This window comes from Bos taurus, chromosome 2 (assembly GCF_002263795.3).
Source record: "Bos taurus isolate L1 Dominette 01449 registration number 42190680 breed Hereford chromosome 2, ARS-UCD2.0, whole genome shotgun sequence".
NCBI classification, from domain to species: Eukaryota; Metazoa; Chordata; class Mammalia; order Artiodactyla; family Bovidae; genus Bos; species Bos taurus.
This window is the reverse complement of record NC_037329.1, coordinates 47200076-47220175: the sequence shown is the minus strand read 5'-3', so window position 1 is coordinate 47220175 and position 20100 is coordinate 47200076. Positions and strand designations below refer to the sequence as shown.

The 20100-nt window shown below is 43.8% G+C and overlaps 1 protein-coding gene across 3 annotated transcripts in view; it reads left to right on the top strand.

Moving 5' to 3' along the window:
* Positions 1-10723, top strand: part of KIF5C (kinesin family member 5C) — a 159491-nt gene extending 148768 nt beyond the window's left edge. The window contains exon 26 of one of the 3 annotated variants that reach the window (XM_005202465.5): positions 6964-10723. The gene's annotated coding sequence lies outside the window, so the exon portion shown is untranslated. Of the gene's footprint in view, positions 1-2401; positions 2837-6963 lie in introns of those variants that run through there. The other 2 variants (NM_001076127.2, XM_010802009.4) reach the window with 2 other exon arrangements.
* Positions 10724-20100: the final 9377 nt, after the last annotated feature.

The following is a 20100-nucleotide window of genomic DNA, read 5'->3' as shown; positions in this document are numbered from 1 at the left end:
CCATGACCCGCCCATCTTGGGTGGCCCCATACGGCATGGCTTAGTTTCATTGAGTTAGACAAGGCTGTGGTCCTAGTGTGATTAGATTGACTAGTCTTCTGTGATTATGGTTTCAGTGTCTGCCCTCTGATGCCCTCTCGCAACACCTGCTATCTTACTTGGGTTTCTCTTACCTTGGACGTGGGGTATCTCTTCACGGCTGCTCCAGCAAAGCACAGCCGCTGCTCCTTACCTTGGATGAGGGGTATCTCCTCACCGCCACCCCTCCTGACCTTGAACATGGAGTAGCTCCTCTCGGCCCTCCTGTGCCTGCGCAGCCACCGCTCCTTGGACGTGGGGTACCTCCTTCCGGCCGCTGTCCCTGACCTCGGGCGTTGGGTAGCTCCTCTAGGCCGCTCTGGTGCCGTCGCAGCCTGGCGCACTGTCATTATGATGCTGTGAAAGTGCTGCACTCAATATGCCAGCAAATTTGGAAAACTCAGCAGTGGCCACAGGACTGGAAAAGGTCAGTTCTCATTCCCAAAGAAAGGCCATGCTGAAGAATGCTCAAACTACCACACAATTGCACTCATCTTACACGCTAGTAAAGTAATGCTTAAAATTCTCCAAGCCAGGCTTCAGCAATATGTGAACCGTGAACTTCCAGATGTTCAAGCTGGTTGTAGAAAAGGCAAAGGAACCAGAGATAAAATTGCCAACATCCACTGGATCATCAAAAAAGGAAGGGAGTTCCAGAAAAACATCTATTTCTGCTTTATTGACTATACCAAAGCCTTTGACTGTGTAGATCACAATGAACTGTGGAAAATTCTGAAAGAGACGGGAATACCAGATCACCTGACATGCCTCTTGAGAAATCTGTATGCAGGTCAGGAAGCAACAGTTAAAAGTGGACATGGAACAACAGACTGGTTCCAAATAGGAAAAGGAATATGTCAAGGCTGTATATTGTCACCCTGCTTATTTAACTTACACGCAGAGTACATCATGAGAAACGCTGGACTGGAAGAAGCACAAGCTGGAATCAAGATTGCTGGGAGAAATAACAATAACCTCAGATATGCAGATGACACCACCCTTATGGCAGAAAGTGAGGAGGAACTAAAAAGCCTGTTGATGAAAGTGAAAGAGGAGAGTGAAAAAGTTGGCTTAAAGCTCAACATTCAGAAAACGAAGATCATGACATCTGGTCCCATCACTTCATGGGAAATAGATGGGGAAACAGTGGAAACAGTGTCAGACTTTATTTTTCTGGGCTCCAAAATCACTGCAGATGGTGACTGCAGCCATGAAATTAAAAGACGCTTACTCCTTGGAAGGAAAGTTATGACCAACCTAGGTAGCATATTCAAAAGCAGAGACATTACTTTGCCAACAAAGGTCCGTCTAGTCAAGGCTATGGTTTTTCCAGTGGTCATGTATGGATGTGAGAGTTGGACTGTGAAGAAAGCTGAGTGCCGAAGAATTGATGCTTTTGAACTGTGGTTTGGAGAAGACTCTTGAGAGTCCCTTGGACTGCAAGGAGATCCAACCAGTCCATTCTGAAGGAGATCAGCCCTGGGATTTCTTTGGAAGGACTGATGCTAAAGCTGAAACTCCAATACTTTGGCCACCTCGTGCAAAGAGTTGACTCATTGGAAAAGACTCTGATGCTGGGAGGGATTGGGGACAAGAGGAGAAGGGGACGACAGGATGAGATGGCTGGATGGCATCACTCATCGATGGACATGAGTTTGAGTGAACTCCGGGAGTTGGTGATGGACAGGGAGGCCTGGCATGCTGCAATTCATGGGGTCGCGAAGAGTCGGACATGACTGAGCAACTGAACTGAACTGTACACATATTAAAAACTATATATATATATATATATATATATATATATATCAGGTCTAGAAATTATATCCTATTTAATAAAGTTTTGATACACTTTGATAAAATATTGGCAAAATCGTGGTGGTAGAGCCAGAAGGCACTAACTGGGCTCTTGAAGTGCATTTGAGGATGCTTTTTTTTATTAACCACTGTGATTTCATGTTTTGAGGCATAAAGAAAACAGCTCTGGAAAAGAACTTCTGCAGTTTATAGCAGTGTCACCCAGGTGAATGTAACTACAGAAAGCCATTGAAGAGCTCAGGAGTCTGTCCTGACCCCTGGGTCTCTGATTTATGTGACATTCCCTGGATCACTGACAGTCGTTGCAGAGTAGTGCTACCTCTTTCTGGTTTTACTACTTCAGGATCTTATTGTGAGTTTATTTGTTAATTGTTTTTCTTTCTCTTTCTTCTTTTTATAAAAGTTTCTAAGTGTTTTATTTATTTTTAATTTAGTTTTTATTTTATATTGGAGTATATAGTTGCTTTCCTGGTGGCTCAGATGATAAAAGTATCTGATTACAATGCAGGAGAGCTGGGTTTGATCCCTGGTCCCAGAATATCCCCTGGAGAAGAGAATGGCTGCCTACTCCAGTATTCTTGCCGGGAGAATCCCACGAACAGAGGACCCTGACGGGATACGGTCTATGGGGTCGCAAAGAATTGGACATGACCTAGTGACTGGCACTTTTCATAGCTGATTTACAGCGTTGTGATAGTCCCCAGTGAGCCCTGCATCCCGCTTCATTCGACATCCTGCAGAGAGGCAGAGTGACCCGTCAAGATCTGGACAACTTGTTAGTGGGGGATCCTGGTCTGAGAGCTCTGATCTGCTCTGCAGCAGTTCTCAAGGTTCCTGACCTTAGGACCTTTGACATTCCTAAAAAGCTTGGTGAACTCAAAGAGCTTTTATATTAATATTTCTGAGTTGTATCTGCTGATTGGTAGTATAAAATGCCATTTTTAATGAAAAGTAATAAATTTCCAAAACAAAAACTTAGAATGGCACTGGGTTTTGTTTTGTTTTGTTTTTACAGTTTTTTGCAGATCTCTTACTAAGCTTAAAAGACAACAGTTGGTTTCTCACATCTGCTGCAGGCCTTCTGTCTGCTGCAGTTGAGTTGTTTCAGTTGAAATATATGAAGCAAATCCAGCCTTGTCCCTCCAGACAAGGTTCCTGTCCGTTTAACAGCTAAAAAATCCATGGCATGAAATTACGACCAGAGTACCTTTATCACGGGCTTGTGCTGGGAATTAAATGAGATCATGTGAAAGTAGAGTGAAAAGTCAATAGAGTATCTGGAAAAAATTAGACCCTGACAAATTAGACCATGAATGTTATGGGCGTGGGGACAGGCCTAAAAGGAGTAGGTGAAGCAGGACCTGGGGGAGAAAGGAAAGAAGTGACTGCAGACAGCACTGGTGTAACCTGGGACTTTGAAACTAGCATTGTGCCTTCCAAGGGGGGGATCATGGAGGAGCTGAGGGAAAGAATTCCTTCCTTCATCTCCAGCACAGTCACTGGACTTGACTCTCCTCAGTGGTACGCTTCTCAGAGTTACGAATTCAGAGCAAATAAAACTCTCCCTCAACAGCAGGTTGCACGAGTGCCCCCGTGGGACAAATTTGGTTCTATTCAGCAGTGGTACATCTGATACAACTGGTAATTCTTACAATGTGGGGACTGAATTGTAGAAAGGCAAAAGGAAAGATAAAACTATGTATTATTTGGATTAAGCATAAATCCATTGCAAGCAATTGCAAAAGCCAAAGTTGGTGGGGGGAAGTCTCTAACGGCTTCTTGCAAAACCCATATATAATTAGTTTCTTTCTTCAACCTTCCCCACCTCTTCTAAAGGAAGGTGATTTTATTTCTTGCTCAATCTGGTCACACATTGCCGCTCTGAGTTACTATCCCCAGTGATGCAGAGGCCCACAGACAGTCCAGTAGCAGGATGCTTGGGCCAGTATGCTTTTAGGTGAGTGAGTGGCTCCTCTGAACCATCTAAGGAGGGTCAACAGTGCCGGGTTCTCAAGGTTCACCAAGCTTGTCTGGATGGCCAGTCTCTGTTCAGAAGTCAGAAATGGTTTTTTGGGGGGCTAACCCACTGGCCTCTATATGTTATATCTGTCTTCTCCCCGGAGTTTGTCAGAGGAGGTGAACATCCAGATAGTTAGGGGATGGATGGGAGTATCCAAGTCCATCCTTGGACCTGGGGAAAAGACTACTTTGGCATACATGCCCATGAAGATCTTTAACTCAGGATGAAAAAGGTGTACCTCTAAGTAATAAAGGGCGTTTTCTTGGTAGAGTTGCTGTGTTTCCTTTCAGAACCCCTCACAATTTCAGTTCCCTCTCTATCTCCTAGAGGCGGTTAAACTAAGCAGGTTGGGCCTCCTTTGCGAACCCCCGTTTCTTCCAGACTGTTAGCCAAAACGTGCAGCAGCTTGCACATTGAAGGGAGCTGGGGGATTTGAGTGAAAGGCCTTCTATGGAAATTGTGTCGCTTCATGGTCCGCTGGAGTTATTGGGGCCGCCCCATAGAGTCTGTGTGTCTAACGCTCAGCTCTGTCAACATGGGTAGGCTGCAGTCATCACGTTAAGCCATAATCCTACATGTAAAGTATGTGCTCAGTCTCTCCTGCAGGCATGCAGGACAGCAGCCTCATCTGACCAGAGTGAACCATGAATGATTCTGAGATCACTTGGAAAAATGAACCTGTAAGGAAAGTGAAATGGGCATTTCAAAGGTACTATTTAGAAAGCATTCTTGAGCCTATTGGTTTTCAGCTCAAAATAGATTTAAATGACAACTATGATTATGCTTTTAGGGTTTTCATTTCTGGTGCTAATAAAGCACACAGTCTTACCAGAGAGTCTCCTCTGGTAAAGATGCTCTTTCCAAAACCAGATCTCTTTCCCTCTATCTGACTTCTAAAAATGACAGGAATATAAGATGGCTTTATATTTTTAATGCAGCAGCTTTGTAATTGTGAGCAATTGCACTATTGGGAACAAGAAATGGTAGTTATTGTATGATCTCCCTGACTATTTATTTTTTGAGTGGGAGAAGAGGTAATATTCTAAAAAGGAATGTGTTCTCTTTTTTTCTACTCAATTTGTATTCCTTGTTCCCTTTCCCCCACCACCTACTTTGCTCTCATCTACTTTTAAAATCCCTTTTCCACACTCTGATTTTTTCCCCATTTATTTGTAATTTATATCCTACTTATTTATACAAAATATGTGATGTTGCTTACAATATTATAACACATAAATCAGGAGAGTGAAGACAAAAAAATTAGGGAGAGAGCGTTGTAGTAGGAAGCTGAGATATTGATCACAGTTGAGCACCAAGTTTGAATGTAAGGCTCCTCGGGGCAAAAACAGATGTGTGTCCACTTGAAGTCCCCTCTTTTTTTTTTTTTTTAGGTATAATTGCTTTATGATCTTATATTAGTTTCAGGTGTTCAACATAGTGATTTAAAATTTTTATAGATTGTACTCCATTTATTGTTGTTATAAAATACTGGCTATTATTTCCTGTGCTTTGCAGTATATCCTTGTAGCTTACTTATTTTTTGCATGGTGATTTGTCCCTCTTAATCCCCTCCTTCTGTCTTGCCCCTGCCCCTTCCCTCCCTCCACTGACAATTGCTCATTTGTTCTCTATATCTGTGCGTGTGTTTCTTTTCTGTTGTGTTCACTAGTTTCTGTTTTTTAGACTCCACGTATAAGTGATAGCATACAGTGTTTGTCTTTCTGTCTGACTTACTTGACTTAATGCCCTCCCAGTCCATCATCCATGTTGCTGCAAATGACAAAACTTCATTCTTGTTGATGGCCAAGTAGCATTCCATTATGTATCTACATGAAGTTTTTACAATCAAAAGAGCAGTTGGGTTTTTCTTAGTGACTGTCACATTTCCTGTGCCTGGCACTTCCCGTGTATTCCTTAAGGATGAGGCTGTACTAAGCTCTCCTGTCACCCACTCCCCACCCCACAAGCACCATGATCTCTGCACAAAACCCACAGGCAGGACCCCAGACAGACCGGGGCTTCCAGCCGGTGTGAGGAGGTTGAGACTTTTGTTTCTTGCTGAAAGTAGAGTTCACTGGAGTTGGTCCGAAGGCTGACGAAGGGCTGGCCTCTGAGTCAGAACTGGTCACATTTCATCCTGGAGACTCGACTGTGATCAGATGAACATCTGGTGGGATGTGGAGTGACATCAGAGAGGGCCTACTGCGTAACTTCATCACCCTGGGGAGACAAAACAGTGCTTTTCAGGACTGGGAGTCTCTGCCTTGAGAGAGCTTGGCTTGGGGGGCTGTGTCTGACCTGCCTGGATGTCTTCAAGTGCTGGCAAGTGAGAATTGGTGTTTGAGTTCCCCCAAGGAATGAGAAAATGAATTCTATTTCTCCAAATATCTGTCATTTCAATAGGTGCTGACTTTTGGAAGACACTGTGAAAAGTGAAAGTGAAAGTGTTAGTCGCTCAATCATGTCCAACTCTTTGTGACCCTGTAGACTGTAGCCCACCAGGCTCCTCTGTCCATGAAATTCTCTAGGCAAGAATACTGGAGCGGGTAGCGCATTCCCTTCTCCAGATGATCTTCCCAACCCAGGGATTGAACCTGGGTCTTCCACACTGTAGGCAGATTCTTTAGCATCTGAGTCATTAGGGAAGAGACTATTGTCTTAGAGCAAAAGCACGAAGTAGGAGGCTGTGCTGTCCAGTAGGCTCACTGCTCAGCACACAGGTGACTTCTGAGCACTTGACTTGTGGCCAAGTCCACCCTAAGATGTATGGAAAGTGCAAAAACACACCAGTTGACAAACACTGGCAAAAAAGACTGTGAACTATCTCAGTAGTAACATTTTAATGTAAAACATCTCAATCTCTAATAATTACTTATGTGGCCACCTGAACATTTATTAATAAAATTAAATGTGTGGCTCACATGGTATTTCTGTTGGGACAGCTCTGGTCTAAATATCTAAAATTAAAACTTTTTTTCCCCCTAAGGAGTGAATTTCTATTGTGTTCTCTAACTCCTATGTTCTTTCTCTCTTTGATTCTCTTTCAACAGATATGACTCTCCACGTAGCATGTCAAGGACTACATTAATCACCAGTTCCGTTATTTTTCTCCCTTCTACACTTTCCATTTTCTTTTACACTTGCTTACCCCAGCCATCTGCAGTACACCAGTTTCAGATATTTGAGCTGTATAGAGTTTCTGTGTACAGATGCGTGCTTGGACTTTTCTCAAGAAATCTGAAGGGAACGCTGACAGAAGACCCACTTATTCCTGGGACCCGTTGCTCTGGCCTTGGGCCTGGGGCACTGGGTGGTCCCTGGGTGGTTCTTGGAGACTCGTTTCTCGGCAGCCATGTCCCAGCAAACACCACTCCCTGAGGGGGAACAACCAAGTGCCGTGGAGGTGGGGACTCCTGCTCCACCACCACAACTGTCTGGTTTCCTGTAAAATAAACACATTACTTTATATTTTTAGGGAACACAAAAATGTTGCTATAGGGTTTAAATTTTTCATTCTGAACACTTTTCCAAAACAAGTCACCCCAAAGATGCATTTTGAATACCCTGGTCACATCTTTGGATCTGTAAAATACACCTTTTAGTATGGCACCCTTTAAAATGCAAAGCATATTTGTTCAAGGCAGAAAAACAATCTCACAGTAGCAATGTAGACAGGGTTCATTCAGACACATCTGTGTAAATGCAAAAAGTCATAGCATTCACCTCTGAGCTGCTTGTTACTGAACCTGCAGTGACTAGTCTCAGCCAGCCCAGGTAAAACATCATTCCTTCAGACGTGTTGAAAATACTGCAAAGTTGGATGAGTGGAAATGGGGCTGCCTCCCTCCTCACTTCCTCCTCCCTGAACACAGGAGCTCTCTTAGGGGATGGCCTCTTCTCTAAGGAACCATCGTAAGCTTGGTGGGGATACTGCTGATGAAATCCAGGATCGTTCCAGCAGTTTAAAAAGAAGCCCTAGAGGGAAAGTGACATATTTTTGTGCCTATGAATGTTGTTGTATTAATCCATCCTTACTGACTGTTTAGGTGAGTTCTCTCTTTGGCAGCAAATAGATAGGTTTCTCTTAGGCAGAATTTGAAGAAATCAGTGGGTGGATTTTTCAGTTCAGCTGTAGTTTCATTCAAATACATGACTCTAAAGCTGATTCAACTTTTATTTCTAGTTGTGCATATTAAAATGATCAATGTCCAAGTAGTAAAGTTTCCAGGGAAACTGACAAGGATTCACTTCAGTTAGTCTCATGTGCTGCTACTTGTTTGGGTAAATCTGAGGGTTAAGTCAACGATGACCAAACCCATCTCATTGAAAGAACTCATGCTATGCTTGTGCCGACCTGGGATGAGTGAGCTGGTTCTATCCCTGCTGTTTTCACCATTGGAATGAAATTATGCCAGGAGAGACATGGTGCTTTCTCATTGCTGGTGGGTGGGAGATAGTTCGTGTGTGTGTGCGCTCATGCATGTGTATAAAAAGCACTAAAAAGCGAATTGATTTCCAAACTTCTTGTGTAAAATTTCTCTAACCAAGAAAAGCTGCTTTGACTTAATTTATTTGTTAAATGTTGCACTTTATGTGTGTTTTGTTTTGAGGGGCAGGTAGTAAGGCAAGAGAAGAGGGTGAATTCCACTGAAGTATTTATTTCATAAGAATGACAGGTTTGCATTCATTTACATTTTTAAAGCTTCTTGTTTGATTTTTTTTTAACATTGTTGATAGTGCTCCAGTGCTATTTGCTGTCTGACAGAAAGATCCTTGTAGAGCAGGTTTGACAAACCTTATCAGATAATAAATAACATATGCCATAGATTATAACCTTGCTGTTAATATGGTTGCCTCTGATTTTAGAAGCTAAAATTGATCCTTAAGAGGATTGCCAGTTAATAAACTGTCATAACCACTGTTGTGGTTATGCTGTCTTATGCAACTGTATAACTCTGTGTTTGGAAATTGAACAAAGGTGAGGAATTCTTCCTTTTGGGTTTTCTTGGTAATAGATTATTTTAGATTCTTTACAAAGTCATTTTTCCCTGGTCACCCCCTTTCTAATTCTAAAGGGGTCTTTGACCTGTTCATGTTTCTAAAAGAAACATTCACTTGTAGTTCCATATTTCTTGACCTCTGTCAGGGATTCACGAAATTCAGTTCACTTTTATTCATAGAGAAAGTTGGCTTTGATGTCTCTTAAAGATGATTCTGCTAGTTGCTGATCAGCCAGTCAGTTCACCTAGCTTCAGTCTTTCAGGACCTCTAAACTAACTTTCCTACGCTGTGACTAAAAGGCAGATCATTGGAATGGATTATGCAGTATAATCAAATGAATCCCTAAATGTTACTTTGCTTAATAAGGTAATATCAGGACGATATACTTTATAGAATCACTTTTGTTAAAAGCCACATTTATGCAATTTTCACTTTCTTAGACTACCATTCTTTACATTTGTACTCCAGATGTGAAAACTACGTTTGTGAATGGCTGAGCCTATGATGATATTTTTTGGTTGTATGCTGCTTTTTGCTAGAGTGTGTATGTATGTGTGTGTGTGTTTCTCCTCTATGAATAATTTTATATTTCAAGCTAATTCTTGAAAGTTTACTCTTTGATGCTAAAAGGGAATAACCAGATGATTTCTACAGATAATCTCTCCCTGCAGGATGGTGGATTGTTGAATCAGAGGAATGCTGTTTGAGATATCAACATTTATGGTTGGAGACAAAAATATATTAATGCCAAGTAGGTTTTTGTCAGTTACTGGAGAATTCTGTGTAAATGCATCATCTCTTCCAATGCTGTACAATTTGCCTTGTGGAATGGCAGATAGTAGGGAAAACAATAAGTGTGGATTAAGACTTTAAAGGAAATAGTATTATATGATTAAGAAAATTAGAATTTGTAGAAATATTGGGATAAATGAAGTAAAAAGGACTGTCTAGAATGTAGCATCCATCTAGAGAGTTTTTGAAGCCCTACTTTCATGGGGGGAAGTGATTTTCCTGTCCAAAGGCCAGACTAAGCCATCTCCAAGACTCACGGGGAGATTATCACTTCTTTTTTCCTGGTGGAATAACTGAAAGCAAATAAAAATTCTCAACAGTCTCCTTTTGAAGTGTATTTTTTAAGCTGGGCAGAAAACATTTAGACTCTGCCTTTATGACCCAGTAGGGAAGTTGTTTGTTGGCAGGGGGTAGGAGGTAGGGGACTGGGGTAAGATTTCATTTCTAAGTTGTCTCACACTGCATATCTTAAGCAAGCTACGGGAACCGTCATAGTCTAAAATGCCTTCACTGAACATTAACAGCTTAGACTTTTTAAAAAATCCTGAATAAGGTCAAGGTAACAGCCGAAGGAAGCACCATTCCGTGAAGTCTACTTACATATTTACAAATCTGTTCATCAGTTTAAATATTTTTCACTGTGTGTGGATATAAGGGGAATAGGGCAATTCTGTAGAATTATCCATGTCTAGTTTGTAAAGTATGTTGTGTGTACTGCAGATGTGTGTTCTCTGGGCTTTATGTATTTGTACAGTAGCTTTCATTAAAAAAAAAAAAAAAACTTGTGGATGAATTTGTTTTGGTGGTGTGAGGGGGAGAATGGCAGTTTGTATCGAGTTATGATGCTGTAATATAGTACATGTAACAAAAGAGCTGGAAGTAACCCTCCCCTGGCCCATGGACAATTTTGGTTATCTTCTAGGTTCTAAAATGAAGATCTATGGATACTCTGGCAGACTGCATGTTGTATAATTTGAAAAATACTAAAAGTGGAAAATAAAATTGAATTAAACTTTGGCTGGTCTGTTTTTTCTTATCTGAGTCATCTTAATGGCACTCTCCTTGCAGTCCTCAATGCCAGTGTGAGGATGGGCCATTTTCTGGCCTCGAAGGAGTTCATTTTAGGGAACAGGGCTCAAATTCAAAGCCTGAGCAAAGTCAACCTTTACCTCTTTGTCTTTTGCTTTGCTTGAATGTCTGTTTTTAAATTTTTCCTTCATTGAGGATCCAAGAAAACCTGACCTTTGTTTCTTCAGCACTGAAAAGACGGCCACTGATGTCAGTAAGTATCTTAACTTTTTAAAAAGTATGATTGAGTTAGTGCGATAGACCAATGTATTAGCTGAATTTCTGAATTTCTTCTTGAACAAGAAGGATTTGTTCTAATAATATGTTTTACTTCATGGGCATTCTTCAACTAATGCATTGGAGCTCTGCATATGTTGAAAGGTTATTGGCATCTTTTGACAATTGTTGGGGTGTTTGAATTCCTGTTTTAACCTACTGATTATTGCTGTTTTGTTTATTTGGCTGTGCTGGGTCTTAGTTGTCACATGTGGGATCTAGTTCTCTCACTGGGAATCAAACTCAGCAGGTCCCCTGCTTTGGGAGCGTGGAGTCTTAGCCGCTGGACCATAAGGGAAGTCCCAGGTGGAATCTTTGGTTGCAACATGTGAGGTATTTTAGTTACAGCATGAAGATCTTTAGTTGTGGTCTAAGGGATCTAGTTCCCTAACCAGGGGTTGAACCTGGGCCCCCTGCATTGGGAACATGGAGTCTTAGCCACTGGACCACCAGGGACATCCCTAACTTACTATTTCTATTAACGTACAGCTCTGAGATCTCGTGAGAGGATGCCAGAGTATGAAGCCACTGGGGAATAACAATTGGCAGGACACAGGATTATTTCTATCTGCTCTCTCAGCACGGAGACTGCCCTGCTTTGGGTCACTGACCTTCTGTGGCCGTGTGTGGCCTTGTGTATGTAAAAACCCTCATTCGTTCTTTGGTTAATGTTGCCTGAGAGCCAGACAGTAAACTGCTTTTATCAATTGAAAGTGGAAAGGTGGATGTCAAATAAAGGCTTTATAGTAGAATTCAAGGCACTGCAAATGATATGCTTTTATGATGTCTTATCCATCTCCTTGAATTGGTCATTCTCCAAAAAACTTGGAAGAGGCAGTTACCAGACTGTTAAAGGTAACTTAAGTAGTAAAACTTCAAACATGGTGGATTAATATTTAGGCTGAAGCCCATTTATTTTAGATGGGAAAGCAGTCCCCCAAAAGGACCTGATTTATACAGCACATTTCAGTACCACGGGAGGCGACCTCTAGGTTCCAGGACCAGCGGCTCTGCAATACAGTAGGTCTGCATGAACCCCATCTGTTCCCTGGGCTCCCGCGAGCCATTCTCAAGGTTTCCTGTTCCATCGAGCTCTGAGCAGTGTTCAGGCTGTGCCTTGGAAATGCTACAGAGCTGGAGCGTCTGTGGGAGAATGTGGAACGGAAGCTATCTGCCGAGGCAATTACTGGTGACGTGTGTATTGGCAGCTTTAATTCCAGCATTTGTGACAGGTTACATCTTGTGATTTGTCTTATGTACATAGTAAATTGAACAGGAGTGGGAGGTATCTCTCAGATGACACATCAGAAGAAAAAATGTGGGCTCACTTGACAAAAGGCATCCTGAGCCATGGGATTTTTACTTTCCCTTTGGTGTTTGGTGGTTCTTTAGCCAATCCCCAGAGCAAACACTGATTTCCGTGTGGTTAGTTGGGCTCAAAATCATAAAAGACTCTCAGGGAACCCCTGTGGGTCTTTCTACTTGACAATGCACCATGGATGCAAAGGTTGGAAACTTCCACCTGCTTCGCTTCCCCAGTGCTGAAGGAGGTTCTGTTTGAAGCCCCCTCTATTTCTGTGTGTGCTCAGTCGTGTCTGCCTCTTTGCAACCCCATGGATTGTAGCCCGCCATGCTTTCCTGTCCATGGGATTTCCCAGGCGAGAATACTGGAGTGGGTTGCCATTTCCTACTCCAGGGGATCTTCCCAACCCAGGGATTGAATCCACATCTCTTGCATCTCCTGCATTTGGCAGGTGGGTTCTTTACCAATTGGCAAGAACCTCTCTTTCCGGGACCCTCTAAACCTTCACCCCTACCCATGACCAGACTGCAAATCATTCTTGTAGGACAGCTTTTCAAAAAATTGTCCTAAAATGATACTTTACTCCTTCAGAATGTATACCTGAGATGAAGGAGATTGGCAAACTTGCCAATAATGTGTGCCAGTCCCAGAACCTCACTACGCTTGGAAAGCTGCAGCTGGTAGTGGATTAAGGTGAGAGCCTCTCCTGGTGCTGTGCCAGATACTGTTTTAAGTGCTTTACATGTATTAATCCATCTAATCCTCCTAATAACCCCATAAGGTAGGCACCGTTGTCTCCAGTGGGGAGGGCATGGGCACAGAGAGGTTAATTAACTTGCCCAAGGTCTCACAGCTGGGAGGACAAGCAAGGATTGCAATCCAGGTGGACTGATCCTAAGGAGTGTACTCTCCACAGCTAAGTAATACTGCCTCTCAGAACAGTGCTCTGTGTGTGTGTGTGTGTGTGTGTGTGTGTGTAGTGAAAATCAGCAACCAGCCTCAGAAATCATTTTGTAAAGAACTTATACAAAGTTTTCTTACTTGGCAACTTTCTGTGCTTTCTCCTTTCATGGGAATCTGAGATCTTACTATTATTTGAATTACTTTAAGCAATCTAAAACATCTAGGAAAGGATTGTTGTTGTTGTCTGGTCACTAAGTTGTGTCTGACTCTTCTAACCCATGAACTGTGGCCTGCCAGGCTCTTCTGTCCGTGGGATTTCCCAGGCAGGAATCCTGGAGTGGAGTGCCGTTTCCTTCTCCAGGGAATCTTCCTGACTCAGGGATTTAACCCACATCTCCTACCTTGGCAGGTGGCTTCTTTATCACTGAGCCACTAGGCAATCGAAATAACAGAGATGCCTCACTTGGAAGTGCAACAGTCACTTGGGTCACGGTTTTCAAACTGTAGGTAGTAAGAATTTCACTTACCCATGTTGACTTCTTTTTCTCTTTAGGACGCTATCTCTGGTTGCATTTAAAAATATACGACCTATATCCCTTGACTTCTCAAGCTAAAAGAAGATCAGGGTTCTCTTGTCCCAGCTGAGCCAGCTCAAGCAGAAGGCCTGAGGGGGCCCTGGGTGGGTTCCCTCATCCATAGATCTGTGTGAAGCCTCGAAGAAGGCTCTCAGGGACCCATGCTCATAATAGCTGCCCTGTACCTCACCTCCAGCCCTGTCATGATGATTAATAGGATCTCATTTTAGTGTTTTGAGTTTTAGAAAAGTAAACATGCCAATCATACCACACATGCAAATGCACGTCCAACTACAGAAAGGAGCAGGAACAGCGGTAGTGGGGTCCCCCTGAAACCCCCATTTTGTCACAGACTCCCCGTGCTTCTGTCTGAGGATGCCTCTCCTGGGCGCTTGCAGGGTTGGGAAGGGCCGGCCCAAGGCAGGTATGTCTAGGTCACACGATGCTAATTCCTTCAGCCAGTGCCAATCTGGCTACCTGCTAGCCAGACCCCAACCAGCAGCCCTGGTGTCCTCGCTACCCTGCAATGCCCTCTTCTGAGCAAAATACCCCTGAAGCATGGGCCATCTGGCAGTGATGCTAGTCAGTCATGGAAGAAGGATGGAGTTGGGACCTGGACCTGGCTCTACTTCCCAGGGAACCACTCTGGGATGTGGTCAGCCCATTTAACTGTGTAGCATCTCAACAACCTCATCTCCATACCTGAATCAGGGAGTTTTGTAGCCCACTGTCCTCCGTTCTTCAGTTTGCTGTGAGCATCAGTGAGAAACTGTATGCAAGCATCTTACACAAATGCCACTCAAATATATGGGGTTGTGACATTGAAATAAAATTCAAAAGGTAAATCTTTTTGGCTTTATTCTGTGATTCATGAACCAGGCAGCATCCAATCTAGCAGATAGAAGCTCTAAGGAGATGTAGAAAGTGAAAGACTTTTATTGGCAGAAGGTAACAGGAGCAGAGAGGCAAAAAGCAGGTTGGTTATTGCAAGGTCACTTTCCTTTAGGGGATGGCAGGGACATGTAAGGCAGATGACCTAATGAATGCTGGTCAGGTGATTCCCTATTGCCTAATTTAAGCTTCCATTTCTGGGAGAGCCAAAACTGAAATTAAGTCCCATTTTTGGTTTGATGACATGGGACTTTAGAATAAGTGACACCATCAGGGGCCTGTTGCCTTATTTTTAATAGTTATTAGCAAATACTTCCCAAGTGAAGGCATTTTTTCCTTGGACACCAGCTAAGCCTTCACCTAGCATCACAGATACTTTGAGCAGGAGAGAAGACTGTGAAATCCTGGGAATCATTGGATTCTACCAGTGAAATGGAATCTCACTGGAGCTGTCTATTTAGGGTCCTTTCTTTTCCTACTGCTCCACCCTCTTTTTCTTTTGGGGAAAGTCTACTCTTAGGCTATTTCATGGGGAGAGAACCTCCTGAGGACTGCAGTGAGTGGGGTTTGAGGCTAGTTTCTATCTCTGTGCCTGGTGGCTGTTCCGAGGACTCCTGTAAGTACGCCTCACTCAATGTCCTGACGCTAGATCATGAGTCAAGTCTATTCAGACTCCCAGCAATTACAGCTAGTGCTAAGTGCCTACAACCCAGAAGCATCTTTGTAGGAGCGAAATACAGGAGCAGCTGCCACCTCCGTGTGATGTACTCAGAGCCTGCTGCAAAAATATGAGCATTCGTTAAGTTTTCTGCTAAGATTTAAGCACCTACTTTGTACTCAGCATTGTTTTCGGAGCTGGAGAGAGGTGGTATATGACACAAAATCTTCATTTTCTTAGAGGTACATTATAAACCAGTGGACAGCACTTTCTAAAATGATTTGGTACATGTATATGCTATAAACAGAACAGGGAGCTGTGATACTACGTGGCTTGGGTGGTCGGGGACAGTTCCGTGAATGAGGGAAGGAGCCAGCTTTGCAAAGATCTGGAGACAAATCCAAACAGAAGGAACAGTAAGTGCAAAGGTTCTGAAGCAGATTTTGCTTGGTGTGTTCATGGTACTAGAATTCTGATTTTACACTAAGAATTTTCTCCACACTGGTATTTTAGTTCCTCATTTAGCAAATTAAAAAGATAAGTATGTTGGTGTTGATTTCAGAAGTAAGCAGTAAATTTAGAATAATCAAGATCCTCTTTGCTTGGTTTACAAATACAACGACAAAGGCATTTGGGCATTTTTGTAGGCAACGACTCTGTAGCAGACCCATGCATTTGTGGTCCACGCTTCAGTGCTGTCTCTGAAACAAAGCCAAAGAGGGCAAGCTCATCCCCAGCTGATAACGTTTTAGACAGCCAAGCAGATTCACACTGATCCACAGTCCTCCAGAGGTTACAAGACAATACTAAGGGACAGATATGGAAGAGCTGACTTGCTGCCCAGCCTCAGGGTCTAGCACAGGCCTGAGGGGCCAGCTGCGTCTTTGTACATTTCTCAGGGAAATGGCACAGCCACAGCCAGCCACGTCAGAAATTTTTCCTGCTTGCCTTGTATTTGAGAGGTGTGCTCAGCTCACTTTCGGAAGGTTATTTCAACTTTTTGCTACATCAGGACTTTGTGATTGGTGAACATCAAAACCCCAAAGACATGTATGCATCCTTGGCTGCCCTTGGTAAGCACAGAGGGAAGCTCACCGGTCAGGACGAGAATATTCTGGGGTTTGTCTGATCCTTCTTGGGCTGACATTTTTGGGCATTCCTGAAACATAGCCACTCTTGCTGCAGCTGCTGCCCGCCCTGTTCTTGCTTCAGACTCAGCACCCGCCAAGATTAGCCCCAAAAGAAGCATGTCCCCTGTGGGCCTCACACACCAAAATGGCACTAGACCTAAGTCCTCTGTTTCAGGGTCTTATTAGCCTGTGGCTTTAGAATATGGGACAAAACATCGACATTTTTGTAGGATGTCACTTGGGAGTGTTAGCTGAATAGCCTCAGCTGTTCAAATAGCAGTGCTAGATACGACTTGTGTGGAGGGGGTGTGTGGAGGGGGATGGCTGGACTGAGGGATGTGCGTGCAGGAGGGGGGTGTCCTAGCAAGACAGGTTTAGGCTCCTTTAGGATTTAACAAGCTAGCTCTCAGGTAGCTGCATATGTTATTTTCCTCATGAAAGAAGGCTGTTTTGTTCGCTGAGTGCTCCTTGTGCAAAGCTGGGTTGTGCAGGGAGAAACATGTCTTTCCCTTGGTTTGGGTGGGGTGAGGGCTTGGCTGATTGGCAGATGCGGGCTGGAAGGTGATTCCAAGTGAGCTGATCCCTGGGGCTGCTTCTCACCTGAGAGATGAGAAGGTTGGATGCTATCAGTTTCCTAGGCTCACCGGTTGGTAAGTAGCACCTAACTGCTTATCCCACAACCTCTCGGCCCTCCTGAATCAGACTTCTCGGGCGCAGTGGTTTGCACCTTGAGCGGGCCTCCTGGTGAACCTCCTTCTCAAGGATCTCTGCCCTTTGTGGGGGCTCACAAGTCTTCCAGTCCTAAAACCACTGGCTAAGTTTGGAAGACTGATTCCTAACTGGTCTTGAGACCCAAGGCTTGTTTGCAAATATAAGGACAGTTGTGGATGCTCTCTTAAGGAAAAACTGTAAGATATAGAATACTGAGTCCAGGTTCAAGGTTTGTGATTCCTGGATGAATCCCCACTCTGAAGTCAACTGTGAAAAGAAAATCTAAGCACCTAACATCATGACCAGCACAGAGTAGCTGCTCAATGAAGGTTAGCTATTCTTTTCATGTCTCCAGCTTTTTCCTCTGATATACTAGTATTATCTTCATTTTATAGATGAGGAAACTGGAGCATAGTGAGATTCATAAACCATGACTGGATTTTAACCGAAATGGTCTGATTCCGGAACCAGTGAACTTAAAATTCTGGGTTACCTAATAAACTGATTCTCAGATTTGCCTGCCTGAATCCATGGTTCTTTCTGATCCTAGTAATTCTGATCACTTCAACACCTCTCCCATGTTAGTTGTAATTAATCGAGCAGTTATTATGTGCTGGGAATTACCCTAGGTACTTTATATGCATTGTTTCATTGAAAAATGTGCACAGAAAATGGTGTACCATGTTAATGTACATACTGAGTGCTATGTAAAAGTAGGAAAAATTAGGAAGGTAAATATATTCCAAGGTTCAGAAAATTGGAATTATTTCTTCTTTGGATAGCTTCTCTTCCATTATACTATCAAAGATCTAGAGATGGAAAAGAACCTGAAGATTTCCTAGTTCGGATATCCTTCTCCTGGGGATCACAGCTATTTGCAAGGATTAATTTAGTTTAGATTCTCCAGGAGTCCATCAATGATTTGGTCTTTATTTTCAGCACTATAATAGCTAACAGATATCAGCCGGCTCTCTTGGCACTGCCAGGCTGAGCACCATTTACTGAGCAGGTGCTTTGTGTGGCCCTGTGCTCATGTACTTCACGTACATTCTTTCCTTTAACCTCACAATGGTATCAGCCTGTCATATTTTGGATACCCCTTTCAAGTAAAAAACTTCAAGCAGAGAGTGTGTCTGATTTCATGCATACACATTTCCCAAGTAGGAGAAATGCATAACTGAGGAAGATGCTTAGGGCTCCTCAACAAGCCCAGAGCGGGGAGAGAGAGAACAGGAACATCAGAGCACAACTTGCATTTACTTTCCTGATGATTCTCAGGTTAGCCCAGGTGGCATCACCTACCAGGTTGGCCCAGCCAAGATCACACACAGAGTGGGAGGATCCTAAATCACAGGGGATCACACACTCCACTGACTGAAACCAACATGCAAGAAGGGCTGGGTCCATGTCACGTGGGTGAGACCCAGAGGGATTCCTGGGTTCAGCCTCACCTACTAGTGCCAGTGGCTGTCCCAAGGCTGTCCCCGTCACAGTCCCGGGAGGGACACCAGCCTCCCCACCCACCATGGAGGGAGTGCAGCTGGAGGAGGGCACACTGGGTGGGGCATCCTCTGTGGCTTTTTTCTGGGTTGGCCTTGCCCAGTGCCAAGTGGCCAGCCAGGCCATACCACATCTTAAACACCCATCTGTGCAGGACTCACTGATGAAGGGACATGGGTCCAGGCCTTAAGAGTGTTGAGCCTATTGTTCAACACAATAGGGGAGGGGTGGCCTTGACCTCATCTTAAGAGCCTCCAGTTATGGCTTCTGGGGTTTAATGTGCAGTCATTGAAGAATATAGAAATAGTTACAAGGAGGAATAGTCTATACAACTTTAAAGTTGTACAGTGTTTCCTGTAGTGGGCTTGAAATGGATTTCTTTAATGAGTCTGGAAATTAACATGTTAGTAGCAGCATCACACATCATCTCCTGTGTGTCTGTGTGTGAGAAGACTATTCATTTGTTCAATGAAACACTTAAGAAATATACCACACTCTTTCTATCCTATTCTAACACGTCTTTGTTTTTGAAACTGTCAGGGCCTCAGTAAATACAAATGGCTCAGGTCACACCTGACCTTTGAGAAGCCGGGAAAGGCCATGGATTAGAGAACTCAGAGCAAACCCAAGCCCTACTTCTGCAGAAGTTCAAGACTTCCCATCCACAAGTCCCCCCACTCAGCTCTGCTATCAGCTGTGGGATGTCAGGTCAGTTGCCCAAACTCTGGGCTGTGCCTGAACAGGGTGGGGCTGGCAGGACAGCATTGTATGTCCGAGTTCCTCTGCCTGTAACATCTTCAGGAGGTAAAGATTTTCCAAAGGTGCCCCTAAGACCTTTGCAGACCTCCCACAAGTCAGCTTCTCGACTGGCACTGGGAGGGAGGTAAGCAGTACAGAGAGGATGGGTGGTCTGGAAGCCAGGCAGCTTGACTCTGGGCTCTCTGACAAAGTGGGAGGGGGGACGCTCCAGCAGACTCTGGCCTGGGGGGACCAGTAAGAGGCTGGTCACGCCTCAGTTATTCATCAGCCCTTAACTGAGCACCTGCTCTGCCCTTGGTTTGTTCACCTCTAATGATTCATCAAGGACAGAAGAGTTTGCTGTCCCACCTGGGGCTTACAGTCTCCAGGTGGGGAGGACATCACTATCTGAACGACCTTATTTATAGTTTAAAGTCATTATTTTAAAAAGGATCATTTGAAGTGCGGATGGGAGGGCAGAACGGTTAGAAAAGGCCTGTCTGAGCTTTCCAGTTCTGAACTTGCCCTTGGCCCCATCAATTTCACCCGGAGGCTCTCGGTTCTTGATTTCTACAGCCCACAAACAGAAGGACTGGCCTCTCCTTTTCCTGTTCAGGGGGTTCCGGCTCCCACGCTCCGTG